Source organism: Balaenoptera musculus, chromosome X, assembly GCF_009873245.2.
Source record: "Balaenoptera musculus isolate JJ_BM4_2016_0621 chromosome X, mBalMus1.pri.v3, whole genome shotgun sequence".
Classification (NCBI taxonomy): Eukaryota; Metazoa; Chordata; class Mammalia; order Artiodactyla; family Balaenopteridae; genus Balaenoptera; species Balaenoptera musculus.
This window is the reverse complement of record NC_045806.1, coordinates 96,148,186-96,155,207: the sequence shown is the minus strand read 5'-3', so window position 1 is coordinate 96,155,207 and position 7,022 is coordinate 96,148,186.

Here is a 7,022-nt window from a genome sequence, read left to right as displayed (position 1 = left end):
TCTAGTACCATGCAGTTTTGATTAATGGCTGTATAGTAGTAAGCTGTGACAATAGAAAAAGTGATTCCTTCTGCATTATTATTCTTTTCGAAATTTGCTTTGGTTATTGTAAGTCTTTACCCTTCCGATATAAATTTTAGAATTTGCTTGTCTATGTCTTCAAAAAACTTTGCTAGGATTTTGATGAGAATTTCCTTAAACCTATAGAACACTTTGAAGACAACTGACATCTTTACTAGATGAGTATTCCAATGCATGAATATGGTCTCTCCAATTATTCAGATTTTTGGTTTATTACAACAATGTTTTATACTTCTAAACATAGAGATCCTGTGCATGCTTTCTTAGATATATAAATAGGTATTTCATTTTTTAGAGCAATTATAAATGATGTTGCTTTTTTCTAGTTTATTTCCAGTTATTCATTGTTAGTCTATGGAAATATGATTGATATTTTTGCATTGATCTTGTAACCCTCAATCTTGCTGAACTCACTTATTAGTTCTAACAGTTTATTTTATTACTTTATTTCTGTAAATTGCTTGGGATTTTATATGTAGACTCTCATGTAATTTTCAAATAGGGAATATTACTTCTTCTATTCCAACATTTATGGCAATTATTTCTTGCCTTATTGAAGCAGCTAGAACTTCCAATACCATGTTGAATAAGAGTAGTGAAAGTGGACATCCTCTCCATGTACCCAAACTTAAAAGGAAAGCATTGAGTCTTTCACTATTAGGTATGATGCTGACTGTAGAGTTTTTATAGATTTTTTTTTAAATAGAAAGAAAATTACAGGCCAATATCCCTGATGAATATAGACACAAAAATCCTCATAAATAACTAGCAAACCAAATCCAACAACACATTAAAGGGATCATACACCATGATCAAAAGGGATTTATCTTAGGGATGCAAGATTTCTTCAATATCTGCAATCAATCAGTGTGATAGACCACATCAACAAATGGAAGAATAAAAACCATATAATCATCACAGTTATGCAGAAAAAGCTTTTGACAAAATTGAACACCCATTTATGATAAAAAACTCTCCAGAAAGTGGGCATAGAGGGAACCTACCTCAACATAATAAAGGCCATATATGACGAATCCACAGCAAACATCATTCTCAGTGGTGAAAAACTGTAAGCATTTCCTCTAAGATCAGGAACAAGACAAGGATGTCTACTCTCTCAACTATTATTCAACATGGTTTTGGAAGTCCTAGCCATGGCAACCAGAGAAGAAAAAGAAATAAAAGGAATCCAAATTGGAAAAGAAGAAGTAAAACTGTCACTGTTTGCTGATGACATGATACTATATATAGAGAATCCTAAAGATGCTACCAGAAAATTACTAGAGTTCATCAATGAATTTGGTAAAGTTGCAAGGTACAAAATTAATACACAGAAATCTCTTGTATTCCTATACACTGACAATGAAAGATCAGAAAGAGAAATCAAGGTAGAAATCAATTCCATTTACCATCACATCAAAAAGAATAAAATACCTACGAATAAACTTACCTAAGGAGGCAAAAGACCTGTACTCAGAAAACTATAAGATACTGATGAAAGAAGTAAAAGATGACACAAACAGATGGAGAGATATACCGTGTTCTTGGATGGGAAGAATCAATATTGTGAAAATGACTATACTACCCAAAGCAATCTACAGACTCAATGCAATCCCTATCAAATTACCAAGGGCATTTTTCACAGAATTAGAACAAAAAATTTTACAATTTGTATGGAAACACAAAAGACCATGAATAGCTAAAGCCATCTTGAGAAAGAAAAATGGAGCTGGAGGAATCAGGCTCCCTGACTTCAAACTATACTACAAAGCTACAGTTATCAAAATAGTATGGGACTGGCACAAAAACAGAAATATAGATCAATGGAACGGGATCAAAAGTCCAGAGATAAACCCATGCACCTATGGTCACCTAATCTATGACAAAGGAGGCAAGAATACACAATGGAGAAAAGACAGTCTCTTCAATAAGTGGTGCTGAGAAAACTGGACAGCTACATGTAAACAGATGAAATTAGAACACTCCCTAACACCACACACAAAAATAAAATCAAAATGGATTAAAGACCTAAATGTAAGACCAGATACTTTAAAACTCTTTGAGGAAAACATAGGCAGAACATCCTTTGACATAAATCACAGCAAGATCTCTTTTGATCCACCTCCTAGAGTAATGAAAATAAGAACAAAAATAAATGAGACTTAATGAAACTTAAAAGCTTTTGCACAGCAAAGGAAACCATAAACAAAACAAAAAGACAACTCTCAGAATGAGAGAAAATATTTGTAAATGAAGCATCTGACAAAGTATTAATCTCCAAAATATACAAACTGCTCATGCAGCTCAATATCAATAAAACAAACAATACAATCAAAAAATGGGCAGAAGATCTAAATAGACATTTCTCCAAAGAAGACATACAGATCAACTAAAAAGCACCTGAAAAGATGCTCAGCCTCACTAATTAGTTGAGGAATGCAAATCAAAATTACAGTGAGGTATCACATCACACCAGTCAGAATGGCCATCATCAAAAAATCTACAAGCAATAAATGCTGGAAAGGGTGGGGAGAAAAAGGAACTCTCCTACACTGTTGGTGGGAATGTAAATTGGTGCAGCCAGTATGGAGAAGAGTATGGAGGTTACTTAAACAACTAAAAATAGAGCTACCATTGCCCAGAAATCCCACTCCTGGTCATGCATCTGGAGAAAACCATAATTTGAAAAGATACATGCACCACAATGTTCATTGTAGCACTATTTACAATAGCCAGGACATGGAATCAACCTAAATGTCCATCAACAGATGAATGGATAAAGAAGATGTGATACATATTACAATGGAATATTACTCAGTTATAAAAAAGAATGAAATAATACCATCTGCAGCAACATGGATGGACCTAGAAATTGTCGTACTGAGTGAAGTAAGTCAGAGGACAAATATTATATGATATCACTTATATTTGGCATCTAAAAAAATGACACAAATGAACTTATTTACAAAAAAGAAATAGAGTCACAGATGTAGAAAGCAAACTTATGGTTACCAAGGGGGAACCGGGGGAGAGGGATAAATTGGGAGATTGCAATTGACATATATACTGTACTATATATAAAATAGATAACTAATGAGGACCTACTATATAGCACAGGGAACTCTACTCAATACTCTCTAATGACCTATATTGGAAAAGAATCTTAAAAAGAGTGGATATATGTATATGTATAACTGATTCACTTTGCTGTACAGTAGAAACTAACACAACGTTGTAAATCAACTATACTCCAATAAAAATTAATTTAAAATATAAATAAAAGTAATTTGAGGAAATTTCCCTCTATACCTAATTTGCTGAGAGTTTTTATTAAGAATGGATCTTGGATTTTGTTATTTTCTTTGTCAATTTATATTATCTTATGAATTTTTCATCTTTAGTCTGTTGACATGATACATTACACTAATTTATTTTGAATGTTGATCCAGGTTTGCATATCTGGAGTAAATCCTACTTGGTAATCATTTGTTATTCTTTTAATACATTTCTGGATTTCATTTGCTGATGTTTTATTGAGGACTTCTGCATCTAAGTTCATGAGATAATTTGGCCTATAGTTTTCCTTTTTTTATTGTTTTTGTATGTTTTAGGTATTGTGAAATTTCAAGCCTTTAAAAAGAGTCAGTAAATGTTTCCTCCTTTTCTATTTTCTGGAAGAGATTGTGTAAAATCGATGTTAGTTCTTTTTTAAATCTTTAATAGATTCTTCAGTGAACCCACATGGGCCTGGAGATTTCTTTTGGGGGAGCTTTTTAACTAAATATTCAATTTTTAATGCATATAGGACAACTACCTTTGTAAATTTGATCTTGTTTGTGATTTAAGAGTTTATGGTTTTTGATGTATTGATCCATTTCTTATACTCATAAAGTTGTTTATAGTGCTCTTTTATGCTATGGTGAATGTGTCCTCCTAAGATTCATATGTTGAATCCTAACAAAACATCCAAGGTGATGATATGAGGAGGTGGAGCGTTTGGGAGGTGATTAAGTCATGAGGGCAAAGCCTTCATTTACTAGCATTAGTGCTCTTACAAAAGAGATTCCAGAGAGATCTTTTGCCCCTTCCACAGTTTGAGAATACAATGAGAAGTCTGAAACCTGGATGAGCGCCCTCACCCAACCATGCTGGCACCCTGTTCTTGGACTTCCAGACTTCAGAACTGTGAAAAATAAAATTCTGTTCATCATTATCTACCCAGTCTATGGCATTTTTATAGTAGGCAAAATGTATTAAGATACCTTATTATCCTTTTAATTGTTGCAATATTGCTAATGATATGCCATGTTTCATTTGACATTAGTGATTTGTGTCTTCATTCTTCTTATTTTTGACTTGCTAAAACTTTATCAATGTTATTATTTTCAGGAACCAGCTTTTGGTTTTATTGATTTTCTGTATTTCGTATTTTCACTGTCATTTATTTCTGCTTCTATCTTTATTATTTCCTCCCTTCTACTTAAATTTGGTTTATTTTTCTCTTCTTTTCTAGTTTCTTGACGTTGGAACTTGGATTTTTTTATTTGAAAACTCTCTTCCTTTCTAATGTAAGTATTAATGGTATAAATTTCCCTTTTGGTATTGTTTCAGCTAGAACTCACACATGTTGATATTCATTTGCATTTAGTTCTATGTATTTTTAAATTATTATTTTTGAGACTTTATTTTTGACCCATGGATTATTTTCAGATATGTTTAATTTCCAAAAGTTTAGAGATTTTATTATTGTCTTTCTGTTGTTCATTTCTAGTCTAATTTAACTTTGGTCATACAATATAGTCTGTATGATTTCAATTCTCTTAAATTTATTGAGTTTGTTTTATGGCCCAGGATATGATATATTTTGGTGAATATTCCATGGATGCTTGAGAAAGTATGCATTTTGCTATCATTGGGTAGAGTGTCCTTATATGACAGAGTCTAGTGCTTGATGATATTGGGCAGTTCTACATCCTTGTTGATTTTCTGTCTAGTCTTTCTAACAATTATGGAGAAAGGGTGTTTAAGCATCCAACTATAATTGTGGATTTAACTATTTCTCATTTTAGTTCTGTCAGTTTTTGCTTTACGTATTTTGAAACTCTGGCGTTTGGTGAGTACACATTAGGATCGCTATGTATTTTGGTGGATTGATCCTTTTATCATTATGTTATATCCTTCTTTGTCCCCTGTGATATTCTTTGCTATGAGGGTCTATTCTATCTGATATTAATATAGCTATTATTAATATTTGCATGCTATATTTTTTCTATGCTTTTATTTTCAACCTGCCCATGCCATTATATTAGAAATTAGTTTCCTGTAGACAGTATACAGTTGGGTCATGTTTTCTTATCCTCTCTACCAACTATCCATAATTGGGGAATTTATATCATCTACATTTGAAGTAACTATTGTGATATTAGTATTTAAGTCTGCTATTTTATTATTTGTGTTTGTTCACTCTATTTCTCAGTGCTCTGTTTCTCCTTTCTTGGCTTCCTGTGAGTTACTTGAACACCTTGTAGAATTCTGTCTTGTTTCATTTATATAGTGTTGTATACATTATACTTTTCTTAATTGTTGCTGTAGATATTGTAATATACATAAGTAACTTATCACACTCTATCAGTATTGATACTTCACTTTGGGTGAGGAATAGAAACCTTACCATTTATGTACCTTTACTCTCTATCTCACTTTTTCATTTTTTACATGTCTCCTGCAAGACTGAAGAATAGTTTTTCCTAAGAGATAACATTAATAGGATCAATACACCATGATGCATATGTATCAAAGTGTTATTTCTTCATTTTAACCTGGGGCAGGAGACACTGCAGGTGGGAAGTCTCTGGTGAAATCTGCCTTCTCCCTTCTCCAACTTCAGTGATTTTGAATGAATCTACTCTATTTTACTTTATTTTTTCGTTAAAATTTTTTCCTTCCAGGTTTATTGAGATATAATTGACATACCACACTGTATAAGTTTAAGGTGTACAGCATAATGATTTGACTTATATACATCATTTCATGAGGACTACAATACATTTAGTGAACATCCATCATCTCATATGGATACAAAATAAAAGAAAAAAAGATTTTTCCTTGTGATGAGAACTCTTAGGATTTACTGTCTTAAGAACATTCATATATAACATGCAACAGTGTTAATTATATTTACCATGTTGTACATTACATCCCTAGTACTTATTTATCTTATAACTGGAAGTTTGTACTTTTTGACTACCTTCGTCCAATTCCCCCTCCCTCCACCCCTGCCTCTGGTAACCACAAATCTCATCTCTTTTTCTTTGAGTTTGTTTTTTGTTTGTTTGTTTTAAGTATAATTGACCCACAACACTATGTTAGTACCTGGTGCACAACATAGTGAGTCTATATTTCTATACATTACAAAATGATCACCGCTCTTTTAAAATATTAAATAATTGTCTTAAGTATTTCCTTTAGATATGTTGAACACCATATTAGACGATGATATAACTTTTGATTCATTCATTAAATACGATTTAAGAAACTTATGGGGTTAAGGATCTTGTATTTACTCTTATGTTTACTGATTCTATTGTTTTTTCCTTTCTCAGGATCTCAGTCTTCTGTTATCATTTTCTTTTTGTTTGGAGAGTTTGTTTTAGCCATTCTAAAAGTAGAGGTATGCTAATGATAAGTTCTTAGTTTTCCTTTGTCCAAGAATGTCTTGATATCCCCTTTGTTCCTAAAGGATATTTCACTGGGTATAGGATTTGTGGGTAACATTTCTTCTCTTTAAGTATTTGAAAAATGTTGTGTCACTTCCTTCTGGCCTCTATCATTTCAGGTAATAAATCCAATATCTTTAAATGGGTGTTCTTATATAGGTAATGTGTCAGTTCTCTCTGTTTTTTTTTTTTTTAAGATTTTTTTTTGTACTTAGTTTTTGGAAG